The sequence below is a fragment of the Mus musculus genome, chromosome 16, assembly GCF_000001635.26.
Source record: "Mus musculus strain C57BL/6J chromosome 16, GRCm38.p6 C57BL/6J".
In the NCBI taxonomy this organism is placed as follows: domain Eukaryota; kingdom Metazoa; phylum Chordata; class Mammalia; order Rodentia; family Muridae; genus Mus; species Mus musculus.
Window position 1 is genome coordinate 23,829,474 of NC_000082.6, and position 17,884 is coordinate 23,847,357.

General features: G+C 44.3%; 1 long non-coding RNA gene across 2 annotated transcripts in view; it reads right to left on the minus strand.

The window, feature by feature from the left end:
- Nucleotides 1–17,405, minus strand: part of Gm31430 — a 42,685-nt gene extending 25,280 nt beyond the window's left edge. For both annotated transcript variants that reach the window (XR_384769.1, XR_384768.1), the window contains exon 1: nt 17,312–17,405. This is a non-coding gene — a long non-coding RNA (predicted gene, 31430). The remainder of the gene's footprint in view (nt 1–17,311) is intronic.
- Nucleotides 17,406–17,884: the final 479 nt, after the last annotated feature.

The window sequence follows — 17,884 nt, forward strand, 5'->3', positions numbered from 1 at the left end:
ATGACCATTTCAATTGAAAACAAACAAACAAACTCTACCTGTAGGCAACTCTGTAGGGCATTCTCCCAATTAACTTGATTTGGAGGCCCCAGCGCACTGTAAGCAGGTGGGCCTTGGTAATACAAGAACACAGGCTGAGCAAGCCAGTAAGCAGCACTCCTCTATGATTTCTGCTTCAGTTCCTGTCTCCGGGCTCGTGCTTTGCTTTTTAGTCCCTTTCTTGGCTTCTCTCAGTGATGTACTGGGACTGGGAAGTGGAAAGCAAAGAAACCATTTCCTCCCCAAGTTGCTTTTTGTCTTTGTCGTGATCAACGCAATAGAAAGCAAACTAGAACAGCTACTGTCACCGGAATCACCTTCTTCTGACGCACATACTCTATTAAATCAGTACTCTGTCAGTGTAGAGCCTGTGCTCTGTCAGAGTTCCACTTCTGATGTAATGGGCATTAAGAATAGTATAGTCGGGGCTTTAAGAGCACTTGCTGCTTTTACAGAGGACCGAGGTTTGATTCCTAGCACCCACACAGTGATTCCCTAACTAGCACCCGTAACTACAGATCTAGAAATGTGATTCCCTCTTTCAACTTCTGCAGGCACCAAACACACATGACATGAACAAACAAACATATAGGCAAAGCACTCATACATAAAATGAAATTAATACATCTAATAAGAAAAGCTAAGGAGCAGTAGGATAAGTAGGTACTGACAAATTTGTGGTAATGTGTGAATGAACACACTAATAACATCATTTTAGAGATGCTGAAATAAGTTTGAAGAGTTGTAAAATTAAACTAAATTGTGACAGAAAAACAAAACAAACAAACAAAAAAAAAAACCTTCAGGGAAATCTGGTACTAGTGCTTGCTTCTAGAATGGCATTTTTTTAAGTAGGCAGGGGCATCTGGCCTGTGGGACTGGAGTTACTTGCTTACATGTTGATGACTCAGTGGGTCTAAGCTGTGTCAGGGAATCTGGTGATAGTCTTGCTCCTTCTGCACCTTGGCACCATTACCCAGTCATTTGCCACTGTCTCATGTGACGCCCATCCCACCAGAAAGCCTGATTGGGGTTGTCACGCAGAGCTCATCTCTGCCTTAGCCTCCAGTGCCCTCACCCCAACTTTCCCAGAGCCCCACTTCACTCTTAAAAGTCACCAAAGGATCTTCATGCTGGATCTAATGAAGTCTAGCGTATTGTGGCTAAGTATCAGTGTTTGCTGACGTGCAACTACACATCTAAACCAAAGAAGTCTACCTTGGAGTTACTGTCATCATTGTTACTGTCATTAACTGCTTACTTTAAAGCAGGGGTCACCATCCCTTTAGTGAAGCAACAACTTTGTCACAGGGGGTCGCCTATGACCAACAGAAAAGATTCATGCGATTCATAACAGTAGCAAAACTACGGTTATAAAGTAGCAACAAAAATAATTTTGTGGTTGGGGGAATCACCAAAACAAGAAAACCTGTATGAAGGGCTCGGGAAGGTTGAAAAATTCTCATCTAGAGCATGGGTTTTCTTAAGCCTCTGATTCCTCATCTGTATGATCAAAACAGCAGACTTGTTTTTCTTTCTAGCTCTGAATCTAATGTGCTGCAACTACATAGTGTTTCTCCTTTTCCTTATCTCTTCCATTGGACTTGACAAAGATTTTACCAGGAAAGAAGGGCAGGCATATGTTTTTTCACTGTACAAAGCAATAAACCGAAACTCAGAGGGTCTTGGCAGTGTCATAGTAAATAGCAGAGACACCCAGTGCCTTTTTTTTTATTATGCTACTACATTTTAAAAAATATGTCTTCTATAACCCTAACTTGTTGGTGAGACAAAATAGAATTGTGATTTTTTAATAGTCCAGCAAGAATACTGGGGTCCCCAAAAGTAACAGTGGATGAATACATTTAAGAGAAGTATGTAAATTTTGATAGACTTGAGAATGGCCTTCCTAACCACTGCATTTGCCCTCCACAGAAATGATCTTCTGACCCAAGAACTGGAAACAAGAGAACTGGCTCAGATACCCACTCATATCTGTTAAGCTCCTTCCCTGGCATCCACAGCACATACCTTGTCTGAGTCCCATAGACAGAAAGTCAGGTTTGTTTTAAGTAGTACTCCATCTCTGTTTACTGTAATCTGATGCCATCAAATTCAATTGCCTAATTTTTCTACACATTTTGGAATATAGTCATCCTTGGCCAAAGTGTCACTGTCATTGCGTTTTAGACAGAACAAGAAGCTCTCTCATGGCTATACTAAATAAAACACTTATGAACTGAACAAATCACAACTGCTTCACATAGACTAATAAGCCTCTTGTCAACATGAAATAACAGAAGTCCCCAACTTAGGATACAGCCCAAGATTCTAATCCACCCAGTCCTTGTAGGAGTTAAAGTAAACAGAGGCACCTCTCTCCCATGGCATAGACTATGTTTCCGTAGGACCCTTCAGCCATAAATTCTTTTTAAACGCAGCAATACTGAGACGCCAAAACTAGATATTTGTTACCAGCCATGTCAAAGATAGAAATTCCCAGCACCATCCTGAGCTAAGCAGGTGATGGAGGTTCAGTGAAACCTTGCTGACACTACCATCCCTTTGAAGTTGAAAAACAAAAGGTAACTTAGAAGCAATGAAATTGTAAATCCCTCCCTCGGCCTTTTAAATCCTACATTATGGTGTGTGATAGTTTGAATAAGAATGGCCCTATAGTCTCTCTCTCTCCTCTTCTCTCTCTCTCTCTCTCTCTGTCTCTTCTCTCTCTCCTCTCTCTCTCTCTCTCTCTCTCTCTCTCTCTCTCTCTCTCTCTCTCTCTCTCTCTCTCTCTCTCTCTCTCTCTCTCTCTTTCTCTGTGGATGAGGATGTAGCTCTCGGTTACTTCTGCAGAGCCATGCATGTTACCATGCTCCCTGCCATAATGATAATGAACTAAACCTGTGAAAGTGTAAGCGAGTCTCTGTTTAATGCTTTCTTTTATAAGAGTTGCCTTGGTCATGGTGTCTCTTCACAGCAATAGAATAGTGACTAAGACAATGTGCCTCTGAGCTCCATCCCTCAGCCTCAGGTAGGTATCAATTTACGCTGGTAGCTACGGCACTTCTCCATACTGCAGTCCATCTGTAACAGCTCTATCTTCCATCTCCCTGCTGACTTGCCTGTCATGTCTTGACTGACAATCAATTTTCCGACCTGTCATTATCAATTCTGCTCATTAACTCTTCCACCTGTCTTAGCCGAGGCCTCCCACTGCTGAAAAGCATTTCTGAAAAGTTATTTTCTTAGGCAGAATAATTGAAGCTTCGTGCACATCTAGAGAGCTGTTCATCTAAAGCACCCAGAGCCATTTCTGAAATGTCAGTGAAAGCGTACATTTTACACTAGGGACGCAGTGCTGCCAGCCCGGTACAACCAAAAGAAAAGCAAAGGAAGAAAGAACATCCTGTCATGGTGGAGGATACACTCAGGATGTTCTGAAGAAAAAAATAAAAAGACACTTGGCAATTTGACAGAAGCTCTGTTTTGGTTTCTTTTTTTAAATGGGGGCTCAGAGACTACAATACCAATTTGGCCTTTTTAAAAAACACATCCTGTCCTTCCACACATGACCTTGGAAATGGTTCATGTAGGATAGACACTAGAGAGATGACAACACAGAAAGGCAACTTATGCCTTTCTGAAGTGCTGGGTTACTGGAGTCAAGGATCGTATGACAAAAGCCATGTGTGTAGACAGCCCCTCCCCCATCAAGCTTCTTTGTGCACAGCCTCCAGAGCAGCTCTTGTTGGCTGCATTTAGGAACTCCCTTCCTTTGGAAAGCTCCCAGACCTGTCTCACTCCCTTCAGGTCTGTGTTCAAATGTCATCTTTCCTAGAGGCCATAAGGAAGAATGTTAGCACCGTCCACTTCTGCATGACATAGGCACCTCTGGAGAACCCCTTCTATTGCTATGCACTGTACATGTAAGACTGTAAAGAGCCCGGTGACCTGAATCCTTATTATTTTCATTGCTAGGTTCCTGCAACATACCACAGTGTCTGGAATGTAGCAGTTGCTCAGTTAATGGTATCCATGTATGGAGGACCCTTTGGGAAACATTTCAGTAGCCTTGCTCCAATTTGCAACATCTCTTTTCCTATTTTGTAGATGAAATGTTTGAGGCATAATGATGACAAATGGCCTGGCCATGTGACTGAGAGAAGTAGTCCCCAATTGCCTCATGCTGCCTTACTCTGCCCTCCAGAGACTGGTATCAGAAATGACAAGAAGGGCTCATACTGCTCCAGAAGAAACGCCCACATGAAATGAACTCTAAGAGCCTTGGCCCACACCCCTGCATTAAGCCTCTCTTGGCATGCTGCCTCACCTTCCCTCTAGGCAGGCACAGCACCCTGTGTATTTGTTGACAACCCTCACGTCTAATCAGTCCATTATGACAGAGCAAACAAAGAAAAGGAAGGAAGAAATAATTGACAAGTCAACAAACCTGAATGGTTAGAGGGACTAAAGTCAACACTGTAACTGTTCTGCTCCAGGAAGAACTAAGACTTTCCACATCATTTGCTTCTCTGTCAAAGGGAATCTCTCTCTCCCTGCTGGCTGCTGCTGATGGGATCTTAGACCTGGCAGCTTCCCAGGCTGCAACCTAGTCCTCCCTTTGCCACTGACAGAGATGGGTCACAACTCCCCAAGAGTCACATCCACACATTTGGCCACACACTTTCAACCTCTAGATAGCCAGCTCCTCGGATATTTTTAGAGATAAAACCAGATGATTTTCTTTGCACAAGCACAAGCCACGATCTTTAGGGTTGAGGTGACTGGTAACCTGAGAGTTGTGTTTTTCCACGATGAAAATGTCATCTGGAAGGAGGAAAGCAATCCAAAGGTTGACCACGTTGAAGGAAAGAGGTGGAGAGCATTGAATGCAGTTTGCTCTGCACAGTGCCTCAAGTGCATTATGGGTAGGACTGAAGCTTCCCTGCATCCCTGGGAGAAACTGAAAAGCACTTGATTGCCCTGACACTCAGAAGACAGAACTAAGAGGCTTGGTTAATGGCTTACCTAAGTCCACACCCACACCCTGTAAAGGATTTTTAAAGGTGGAAAACCCAACACTGAAATCTCAACTTTTGCCATTGATATAGAAAGGGGAAGAGAGGGAGAGGGAGAGGGGGAGGGAGAGGGGGAGGGGGAGGGGGAGAGGGAGAGGGAGAGGGAGACAGAGAGGAAGAGGGAGAGAGGGAGAGGGGGAGAGGGAGGGGGGAGGGGGAGAGGGGGAGGGGGAGGGGGAGAGGGGGAGAGGGAGAGGGAGAGGGAGAGGGAGAGGGAGAGGGAGAGGGAGAGGGAGAGGGAGAGGGAGAGGGAGAGGGAGAGGGAGAGGGAGAGGGAGAGGGAGAGGGAGAGGGAGAGGGAGAGGGAGAGGGAGAGGGAGAGGGAGAGAGCTGTTCTCAAACTGGCTGTGCTACTGTGGTGGGGTAAGCTTGTAATTTCACAGATATTTAACTTGCCTTTAGAGCTTAAACTTTAGAGTCAGCCAAGTGAGGACCAGTAGAAATGGATTGCTCTGAACCTCACTGTCCCTGCCTGCTTCACAGAGTCAAGGACACTCGAGAAGATACCATGTGGCATTTATCACAGTGCACCACACACAGAATGCTTGATAAATGTTCGTGATTCTTATCATGTTTTCAAAGAGTCAAATCTGGGATGAGGACAGAGAGGCTGAGTAATCTCATTAATGTCCTTGCGTGGAAGCCCCAGCCAATCCTTCTCTGGGCACAAGGAAACAGGGAAGGAGGGTGTCCTCACCGCTGAGGTCTGGTTACAAAGCAGGAGAAATGGGGCAGGGGTTCCCACTTCCCAAATAGTCTCTTTGAGCTTTGAGTACACTGACTCTGTCTACAATCTGTCAATCAAAAGTTGTCACCATCCTTATTTAGATAAATCAGTGTCACTTCTTGCGTGGATAGCTCTATTATATACTGAATGGGTCCCTGCAAAATGTCTATTGAATCCTAGTCTTTAGGTGCTGTAAAGAAGCCCCTTCTTATAGATAGGACTACGGAGGCAGAGGATGATTCAAGGAATGACAAAAATTCAGATCCAGGAAGGTCACCAGAATGCAATCGTTCAGACACGACAGGCAAGCTCCCTAGGATGGGCCATCAGCTACATCAGCAAGGCTGATATACCTTTCCAAGCATCTTCTCCTACCTGATATTCCACCCCGCCTGTTGGAGCCCCAGCTGCACTAAGGAAGCTTTAAAACTCAGCCAGGATTCAGAGTGTTGTACTGTAATATCAACCCTGGAGACAAGAGGCTATGAGACTTGGCCAGCAAGACTGGGCCTCAAAGAGGATGAAACAATACTGAATTGGGAGTCAGGTCTAAATCCAAATGAGCTCAGAGGCTCTCCTTTAGAAGTGACCTTGTGATTATTTCAGAGGAAGACACTGGAGCACAGGGCAGATGAGCTGCCTAAAGGCCTCTAGCCAAGAGCTTTGTGAGGCTATGAAAATTAGGTAGACAGCAGAATCTTCCTTCTTCAGCTGTCGAGTGACTCTCCAGTGTTTCTAAAACCTTCTGTGACAGGCAGCAAGCAGTTCCTTGCCATCCTACCAGAGAAGGTCCTGCTATGACTTCGTTTCTCTATTTTTTTTGTTTGATTTAAAAATAAAGAGGAGAGCGAGACAGAGACAGAGAGATAGAGAAAGAGATAGAGACAGAGACAGAGAGACGGAGACAAAGAGAGACCAATTTTTAGCATTTAATTTCTTTTTCTGGAATTTTGCAGTTTCTGAAATGTGCAAGTACAAGAGAGCTAAACAAATCTAATGGGGAATGTAACTCAAAGTTCCTGTTGCTAAAGGGAGAACAAATCTGGGGCTATTGCTCCTCAGAGTCACACTGAAAGCTGTCAGCACAGCGCTGTCTACTGGACACCTCCAGTATCAATGCTGTTTCTAAGGGTGAAAGACAGTGATGATGGAGGAGGTCATTGTCCCCATGGTGTTTTCCTGTCATTCACATTCTCTCCAGACCTGTGATCTGGCCTGCAAGATCCTACCTGAGCCCTTGGATGAGCCCTCAACCCATGTCCTGTCCACCACATCACTCTGACAGTACTTTGCATGTCTCTGGATGGCTGTCTGCTTCCAGTCACCCATATTTCAAACTGGGCTGTCCCTGGCCAACTGACACTTCCTGCTGCTCCTGTTCTAGCAAATCCCAGCTCAAGTTAATTCCATCACAACACATATCACTACTTGTTTTCTCCCACGTCTGCCTGTTAATTGTGTCTTTGTGCGATTGTGTGAGTTCTCTGAGAGCAGGGACCTTGTCTACCACACACATTCTCTACTCTTTTCCTGGAGTTGAGAGCTGAGCCTAGCCTATACTCAGTACAAGAAATAATTTTCAAGTAAAGATTAAAAACCATCATTACATATACTAAATCAAGAATCCAACTCACAAACTAACCCAGCTCTTCCATTAACCAATAAGTAGTATTCAGTGTGTCACATGTGCATTGTATGAACCCTTGGGGGATGGAAGAGCTATAAAGACGAATATTATGAGACCTAGTCTCCAGAAGTTTGGAGTGTGGCTAGGACATGATGACATACACAGCTAAAACCACGCTGAAGCACCAGCCAGTGCTTAAGAACAAGGAGGGTCTCAGAAAGCAAAAACAAGGACAACTCAGTACCAGGGAATCACCGGTGACACAGGGCAAGATCTGATGTGGCTTTCCCAGATCCTGTCACTCCAACAAACTCAGAGGTGGCACTAACCTGGCTCCTGGAGAAGAGCACCCATTGGTCAGTGTCTCCTCTGTAGGCAAGGCTCTGCTGGCTGATAGGTGCCATCTCAGCCGCTCCTCCATACAGCTCTGTCTTAGGGGTGGGCTTGCGGGCTTCTCACTTGCCATGTGTAAAAATTGAAATTATGGGATGCTAACTTTCCCAGAGAAGCTCACCCAACCATGCTTGCACCTCCTCTGCAGGGTCTTACACTCTCCTTGTTGGTACATCTGCACTTGCTGACAGCTACAGGCTCCTTAGGGTTCTCACAAACACCAGAGACTTATACCTAGGTCTGTTCGATTGCAATGACCCCGGATAACAAGAACTAAGCCCCTGGGGCAGCTGGGCCCCAGTGCAAGGAGAAGGCCATGTAGTAGGTTCCGGTATCACAGGCAGAAGGAATGGCAGTGAAAATACAATGTTTACAGTCTTGGATTCATTTGCTTTACTCCTACTTTTTTTCCCCCTGATGAAACTGTCCCCCAAGGAGCTCTTTAAAGGATTTCTGTCAACTCCTTTCTGCAGTATAGAGTAATTGTCTGTCATCAGGAGCCTAGGAATAGTCAAGATTGCAAAGTCCTCGCTGTGCTCTTGGTAAAATCATTACTCACCAGCTAATGTTTAGAACTCAAAATGCTCCCCATAAGTGCCATTAAACACAAATATTTATCAGTGTCGCACTCGGATGTTGAGCTGGAGGAGGCTGGGTGTTTGTGGGTGTGCATGCATGTGCGAGTGTGTGCATAATTAGATTTGGGTTCTTCAGTGAGTACAATGTGTCTCACCAAAGCCTTTACATACCCACCTACAGACAAATAGGTGCTCTCCCTTACTTGAGAAAAATGTTCAAAATTAGTGTCCAAATTCCTTTTCTCAGCATCATGAGAAGTTCTGTCTGTTATAAAATGAGGTTGATTTCTTTGCACTGGGTTTGTGTGGTTAAGCTAGTCCTTCAGCAAGCCTTGTGGGAAAGCAAGGGCAACATGGTTCTGGGCAGCAATTGCTGATGGTTGTGTCACTATAGCCTGCAGGAAACCAGGCTGTCACTGTCTGTGGTTTAACCCACACGCTGCTGCTAGTGTTAGCATCTCAAACAGGTCTTACTCAGCTCAAGCTGTCTAGAAGTTGAGTTGGAGATTCAGGCTCTTGTCTCGGTGAGTTGTTACTTGTACTTTGCTTGGGATAAAGAAAGAAAGAGAAACAGAAGAAAGGTAGGGGAAAGGCTTAGCCTGATATAGTCCTGTCGGAGCACCAATCACACAGTTTGCTCAACCCAGGCAAGGAATTAGCTCTTTGTACTCTGAGGCCAACCTGTCAGTGGCTGAGGAAGGCTCTCATTCTAGCCTAGAGCAGCTGGAGTCAGCATGCCCACCGGGGTGAATGTCGTACAGTGAAACCATCTGCATTCCTGTCAAAACCTCACATTACTGGAATTCGAGTTCTAAAGACCTATGTTATCTCGATGTAAGCTGAACACAGAGCAGCAGAATCGAGGGACATCTGGCTGCATACGACCAGTGGCTTCTATGCCATGCAGCCTGCCCTCCTCGGGGCCCTGTCCAGCCGTCAGCCTTGGGCTCTTCCTACCTCTTATTACAGAGCTCAAGATTTGTTGGTGCAGGAGATTGAGTCATTTCCCAGAGTCATGGGGGAGGGGTGTTCTTTCACCTTCTGTTTCATGTCACCTTTGATTAACAGAAAGAACAGCACAGAAAACTGAAGCCTGTGCCATCCCATCCATCACTTAGCAGCATTTTTGTCTGGACGGTACTGTGAAGGTTTATAAATCTCCTGCCTTTCTCTGAAATCTCCCAAGCCTGGCCTGAAGAACCCATCCTAATCTCCTAGCTGGGAATGCCCTTTGCTTGGTTGTCTGTCCTTCTCTTCATGTCCACATTCCAGTCCTGGCTTGGGTGCTGCCTCCACCTCCCTCATAGCCTTCAGACTTCTCCTGTCTGTCTTTATTCTGTTGTGCAGAATAGTGTGCAGGTAGGCACACGTCTCTGTCAGCAGACTGAGAGCTTCCAGCAGACAGTGTCCTCCACAGCTCTCAGCAGCTCACTGGCTTCAAAGCTTATTCCATGCAGGTGCTGAGATTTCTGGAGCCTAGGACTCAGAGACAGCACTCACACACACAGCAAGACTTTCACAGTGAATTCACTTCAAAGGACTTTTATGCTAACTAACAGCAGAATCGAATCCGCAGCAAATGCCCAAACCTTGTAGCTCACAGGACAACCAAATCCATGTAGCTTTTACATGATTATGTGAGCTGATGTAACATCTCCCATGGATTTTAATTTCCATTTTAAAAATAAGGTGACACTATTTCTAGGGTTACACAAGCCTGTATTCAAGATCACGTGGCTAGTAAGTGGTATGTTCAGGACCTCAGAGCTGGAAGCTGGGCTTTAACTCCATTCTTTTAAGCACTGGGCAAACACAAGTCAGAGGAGATTACCATCCCTTGGGTACTCAGGGTACATCCAATTCTTTTTCTGTTTACTAAATTCTACCAACTCAAATATTTATTGTGCAGCAAAAACAGGAGATGACATTTTCTTAAAGCTCGTATCATGAAGCTAAGCTTAGGGTGTTTGCTGTAAACCTCATCACACGTGTAATAAAAGTCCATCTCATCAACTGATTGAGAAGGAAGCAAATAATCTAAGTACATGCCACAGTTTCTTGACATCACTGTGGGCATCATTTAAATTAGAGAAGTGATTCCTGATGGTAGCCTTTGGGGGAAAGGCTTTCAAAGGCAGCCATTATTCAGGAAGGTTTCTACATCGAGAAGGATGTGAATGGCTGAGGGGTGGATAGAGCCCAGTGGGTTGACGAAGTGAAATTGTGTGTACAGGATGCTGAAAGCACATTGAGAAAAATCAATAGAAGATAAAATTGGAGAGAGACTGGGCCCAGTCAGTCAGGGTACTTGACACTTGGCCTCCACTGGACAACATGCTGTGTTTGCTTAAGGGAAAGTCTAAGGAGACAGATCTCAGAAGGTGTCTGCACAGATAGATAGCCAGCGGTCCTAACACTTGGCTGTTCTCTTCAGTTGAAGAAAATAGCTTGTGTTATATGTTTTGAAGCAAAATGAGACATTTTCTGTAAGGTTATCATGTTCCTATCCCCTAGCTAAACAGGACCTGTGAGTCTGTGAACACAGGTCCTCAGGGTCTTGTCAGAAAGGTGTCTCCTCACTTTGGTGTTAAAAGCTATAGGATGTATTTGTGAGAAAGAAACATCCTCTGGTGGGCTTTCTTTGGTCTTACTTGCTAGGAGCTCCAAGTCAACACAACAAAGTCACAATCACTGCCTGCATTCCTGGGCCAGGTACGTGAGGCATATGACAGGGGCCTCAAGGAAGATCATGCTCTGTATCCCATAAGCCTCTTAGGGCTAGAATGTGGGGGAAGAGGCAGAAGATACTGAGTTTCCTTAGACCCGGCTTTGCCTTGGAGAGACATCAGCTAAGTTGGGCCTTATCAGCCCAGCAGGTCATGATCAGCCAGTGTGCAGAGGTCAAGGATGACATAGAATAGATTGTCCAGGAACAATATGAAGGATGTAAGAGTCATCACATCAACTGAAGCCTGAAAGGCACAGATGAATCTGTGTACATTAGCCCGGTGTGACTGTCTCTCACTACCACATGCCAATGAGCCTGTTATACAACAGACTGTTACACTCAGGACCCCAGGGTCTGGATAACTAAGGTGCCACCTGTTAGTCCTCCCTAGCTTCATGTTCTATGCACTGACATTTTTATTTTTCGTAGTATCTGATACCCATAGTAACGCATTTTAATGAAGGGTCCAAGAAACTCTATATCATCAGGCCTTCCTAATTCATCTGTAGTCCAAAGGACTGGATCAGAAAGTGAATTTCTAGGTTTGACTAGTGGCTCTGCCACTGACAAACTGTATTAATTTAAGCAATGCCTTATATGTTGCCATAACAAAAACCTTGAGGTTGGATATTATATAGACAATAAAAGTGTATTTTTCAAAGGTCTGGAAGCTTGAAAGTCTGTGACCACTTCCAGATTTAGTGTCTGGTGAGGGTTATTCTCTGGTTTTAACGTGATACATTTTTTTAAAATTTTTATGTACATGTATATGTCTGTTTGTGGTTGGGTTAGAGGACAGGGTGAGTGTTGCTTCTTTCCACCTTGTAGAGTGTGTGGGACAGCATCATGTCTTCCGGTTCCCTTACATCAATGTTCCAGCCCATCTCAAGTCCCTCTTATATTACTGTAACCATTAGTCTTCATAGTAGGTGCAAGGGACAGTGGGGCAGGAAGAATTCAATACCAATTCATAATGTGGACTAAGGCTTAGAAGGGAGAAGTGATGTGCTCACAGGTGCTAGCCAGAGAGGCAACTAGAGAAAGCAGGGTGGAGATGCTCCAATACCTAGGCCCACACTTCTCTGCTACATGCAAGGCCTGATGTTTTCAGGCTTTACAGAAATCGAGCAACATGGTATGAATATGAGGTGCTAACCACTGGTAACCTTTGCTGATCTCTTAGGACACTGTTTGCATCCTTTCTGAAGGATCCACAGCAGCTTGTCACTATTAGCTTCACAAGAAAACCACATACCCTAAAGCAGGAAAGAAATATTTTTGTTCAACACTTTTGCAACTTGGTGAGGTAAAGCTGGATTCAGAACTATGGTTAAGTTCAAATCCAATACGAACAACTGGGATTTTGCTGGCACTCAGCAAACTGGAAAGGAAGGTAAATTAGTAGATGAAAAATTACTAAGCATAGATGAAAGAGCTGGGTAGCTGGTAGGACCAACCCACCAGGATCCTTGCTGAAGACAAGCCAAGGTGATCAGGCAACATGCGGAATTAGGTCAGGTGTTCAGGGTTCAAATGCCGCCTACACTGACTTATCAATTCCTACTAAATAAACTATTATAGGGAAATGAGAGAATAGGTCTTTCCAAAAGGGCTTTAGGCAAACCTGACTAATGTTCAGAATATCTTCCCCAATCTTTTTTTTATGAAGGAAAGTCACAGTGAGGCTCAATCACCTCCTGAGGTTAAATAGTGGTAAAGAGCCTGAATTTAAACACAGAAATCCAAATTCCAAGAACTGAGTATGTAGACAGTATGACCTCCTGACTCAAAAGGAGAGAGAGGTCTGGACTGCAAGCCTGTAGGCCCTTATCAGGGCCCAACAAATGTAGATGATCAGTGTGAGGCCTTTATTACGTGGTGGTACTGGTAGGTGCCATGAACCATTGCACTAGCACTCAGATGGGCAAAAGCCTTTCACGGCAATAAAAGAATTTGTCAAATGGAAAGGGTAATGAGCTGCTCACCTCTACCAGGCACAGATAAAACCTTAAATGTATCACTTGGGTCTCAAGGAAGAGGTGGGGGAGAGCTAAGGCTTAATACTGGGTTTTAAAAGCTCCTAAATGATTGCAGTGTTCAGAGCAAACAAGGCCTTTCCGCTTCATTAGGCAATGTGTATTAGGCTCCATTAACACACTGAGGAGCCTCTCTGTTCCCCATTTTCCAAAACACGCTGAGAAGGGAGCCGAAGTCATCAGTGCTAATTGATAGCTAACAGAAACAAACTCCCTAAAAGGGAAATTATTTTTAGGTCCTAATTTGATTAATTATTAAAGCTTCTAGTGCTTATCTTGGTAAAAGGGAAACCAGATGGTGTTAATATTTATTTATGCAAAGACAGCCTGGTTACTGCTTCCACGTGTCTGAACCTCTTAGTGTTTCTGGAGTAAGTACCTAAGCCGTGGACACTTAGAGGCAATTACAAATAAAGTGTTTGCTCTCATTTTCACTCTCCGTACAATTGAGGACATGTCTTAGGTGAGAGGCTTTAGAGAGAAAGGTCCCATGCTTGTACCGAGGACCTTCGCTCTCAGCCTGCCTTGGTGTTTCTCCAGCCCTTGGTACTGTCTGTTTTAGTTCATAGTGAAAATGGTGTCCTTAACTTGGACGAGCATCCATCTAAGAGACATGTTTCCCTACACCCGTACACTTAGAGATGAGAACATAGCTATGTATAAAGATCCATGATGTATGGACAGAGAAATGGTAGGGTGATGACAGACACATAGACATAGATGAACAAATGTGTACTCATCCCGACACATAAGCAAGCTCCTCCCATAATTGGTAAGAGTGGAAGTTTGGAGCAGGATTCCTTGGTTCCAATTCTGGCACAATGATCAACTAGCTGGGTGCCCTTGAACAACATACCCAACCCTAGTGATGATCTCATATCAGTGTTTAAAATGAAAAGGAATAAATCAATGTAAAATGTTCAAGAAGCAGCTTCTGGTGTTAGTAAGTACCGTGTTAGCTTATGCTGGCACTATGCTTATTATTTTCTTCATGTGCCCGGCTGCTCTCTGGCAAAGATGGAGGGTGGACTATGGGGATGGATCAGGCCTGAGCCCTGTTTGTCACCATGTGCAGTATGATACTCTTACAGAGAGGTAGTACAACTTATAAAATGACATACGCCTGGGAGAGGAACATAAGAAAGGCTCTGGAGGTTGGGAATGAGAGTCCAGTAGGGAAGTAAAGGATGCTTTAGTTTCACTGTACCTGGTTTTATGTGGAGGTCCTTGATCCATTTGAACTTGAGCTTTGTATAGGGAGATAAGAACGGGTAGATTTGCATTCTTCCTCATGCTGACTGTCAGTTAAACCAGCACCATTTGTTGAAAATGCTATCTTTTTCCCACTGGATGGTTTTAGCTTTGTCAAAGATCAAGTGACTATAGGTGTGTGTGTTCATTTCTTGGACTTCAGTTCTATTCCATTGATCTACCTGACTGTCACTGTACCAGTACCATGCAGTTTTATCACTATTGCTCTGTAGTATAGCCTGAGGTCAGAGATGCTGATTCTCCCAGAAGTTCTTTTATTGTTAAGAATAGCTGGAGAAGGGACTGAAGAAGCTGAGAGTGTTTGCAGCCCCATAGAGGTAGCAACAGTGTCAACAGGCCAGACCCCCCTCCCCAGGGGGACTCTTGGGGACTGGACCAAGAACCAAAGAATACACATGGAGGGACCCTTGGCGCTGGCCACATATGGGCAGAGAATGGCCTTGTTGGACATCAGTGGGAGGAGAAACCCTTGGGCCCCAGTGTAGAGGAATGCCAGGGCGAGACGACAGGATTGGGTGGATGGGGGAGCACCCTTGAGGGGAGGGGGGATGTGATAGGGGGCTTCTGAAAGGGAGATCTAGAGAGGGAAAAACATTTGAAATGTAAATAAAGAAAATATCTAATTAAAAAAAAGTAAAGAGAAGGATGTTTTAGAGGGTAGGAGGTCATATATGAGAAAGTGCCTTCAAAAGGGTGCTGTGGAAGAGGGTGTGCCAGGAACAACAATGTAAGAGATAAAGAAACCATTGGCACCAAGTCAGGATAAAGCATCAATCACTTTTGGTTGGGTGAGACGTATCAGAGTTTAACAGGAATACACAAGAGCAGTAATACGCAGTGCCCATGTGTTTACCACAAAACCGCAGGGGAAGAAAGTCACAGGCTTCCTTGTCGGTAGAAACATGACAGCTCCCAACGGAACTGAGAGTCTAACGCCTGCTCTTAGCTATGAGATGAGACATTTGCATTAGATAAGCATCAAAACCTGTCCATGTTCGGCATAGTAGGACTTTAAAGGTTGGCCAAGAGATGTGGTACTTCCCTCTCTGCCCTGCCTCCCTCCACTCACACATGTTTGCTGCCCGTCCAATTCTTTCTCTTGTATATGAGCACCTGTGTTTCAGATCACAGCTTATGGGAAAGAACACCCAAGCATTAAAAAAAAAAAATTAGTTACATCAGGGTTGGAGTAGGAAAACTAAAAGTGGAAGTGGAGGTGGGGGCTAAGTCTAGATGTTTCTGAAGCAGGATGTGAACAACTTCACAGCAAAGCCACCTTTTCCCAACCTTCACGACCGAAAGCGAAGCTACTAAGTAGCTCAAACCACTCTTTTTAATGAAGTGCTTCGTTTGGACAAACACTTCAAGCTAAGAGGCAATCTCGCTGCAATTAGAGTGCCTGACAAACCACTAATGCCATCTCTTGCTGTCCTTTATCCCCCACACTCTATGGGAAGTTGAGTTATTTGAATTAGTATCCAGCCAATGGCATTTTGAGTCTTTCTGTTCTCCCCGTCATTTCTCGAGACTCTTCTTTATCAAGTCTAGTGACATGATTAACTTCTCATTAACTTTAATGGAAGCTGTGAGCAGGAAGTCCATTTTGTCCCCTGGGACTTTTGCTTCTTTTTGGTGGATTTTGAAACTCTATTTGATTCATCATTGTAAATACACAGTGGGTAATTACTACCAAGTTGCTGTGGTTCCTAAATAAGATGGATGTCTACTTCCAATTCATTTAGTAAATCAATAGATGGCCAGATTTTGAAGAATCACAGGGTCTCTGAATCCTGCTGTCACTTGAATCTTGAATCTCTTTTTTGACATCCTGACTAGGAATATACAATCCCTCTTCAGCAGCAGCTAAAAGCTTTCAAGTGCTCATTGTGTAGCAATCAAAGATGTGTCACCATCCACTGAGCTTACTTTCCTTTGAGCATGGTCCCATTTGTATCTATTTGCATTTATGGACTCCGTTAAGTCTGGACAATGCCTTCATCTTAACATTGCCGTTGACCTTCTCAGATAGTTTCAAACAGAAGAGTAGGACACCTAAATTTAAGGACTTTGTTTAACCAGGAGCTCACTCTTGATATGTTGGGCAAAATGCAATCAGACAATCTGTGGTAGACAAAAATGATACCTCCCAAAGACATTCATGTCCAAACCCTTAGAACAGCAGTTCTCAACCTGTGTGGATAAAAACCCATTTAGGGTTCACAGGGGTCACCTAAGACCATCAGAAACACAGATATTTATATTATGATTCATAACAGTAGCAAAAAGTACAGTTATGAAATAGCACCAAAATAATTTTGTGGTTAGGGCTCACCACCACATGAGAAACTGCACGAAATGGGTCCAGCATTAGGAAGGTTGAGAACCAATGAATGAGAGGCTTCAAGTATGTTAACCTCTATGACAAAGGTGACTTTCCAGATGAGATTAAGCTAAATGTCTTTAATGAGATTATTTTAGATTATTTAAATGTGTTCAGGGGACAACTTTTCTCCCCAGTGGAGGAAGCACAAGCCACCTAAATTCAACCAATGGGGGCCAACATGTATGTTGAAAGCAACAGCTCCATCTACCCCATCCATTACCCAGTCGCAGGCCCAGACACCCTGTCTCTTATCTATGACCATTTAAGCTCCACATCTTATTTCCATAGCAATATGTCCTTGTCCAAACAGGGAATCATCTCTCCCCTACTGACCTTTTTCACAGTATTTACTTTGCAGATCTTATCTAACAAGATATGTCAAAAATTGCCTATAGAGATCTCCAAATATAAGTGAGGCAGAAGGAGGATCCCAGAGATCATGTGTCTTACTTAAGGTGGGGTTGGTAGACATAAGCACTTCGCTCCTTGAGGCCAAATAAAGCAGATTCAGATCCAGGATTTATAGCAAGCTTCTTAACCCTTGTCAGTGTGGTGTCTTAGTTACGGTTTCTATGATGTGTGGTGTCTTAGTTACGGTTTCTGTGATGTGATAAAACACCATGACCAAAAGCAACTTGTGAAGGAGAGGATTTATTTCACCTCACACTTCCACATCAGAGTCCATGACTGAAGGAAGCCAGAGAAAGAAGTCAAGTCAGGAACGTGCAGATAAGAACTGGTTTAGAGGCCACAGAGAAATATTGCTTCCTGGCTTCTTCCTCAAGGCTAGCTCAGCCTCTTTTCTTACACAATGCAGGACCACCTGACCAGGACTAGTACCACCTAAGCTGAGCATGAGAAAGCTCCAGGCCAGAAGCAGATCTCTATAGATCCTGGAACAGGCCTTCTAGGAAGGCCCCTCAACCAAACTCTCTGCTCCCAGTAGCAACCTAAAGCTGCCCAGATAGTTTAGCTGGTTCTGCTTGTCCGGTTCCATTCCAGTCCTACAGAAGATGCACATTC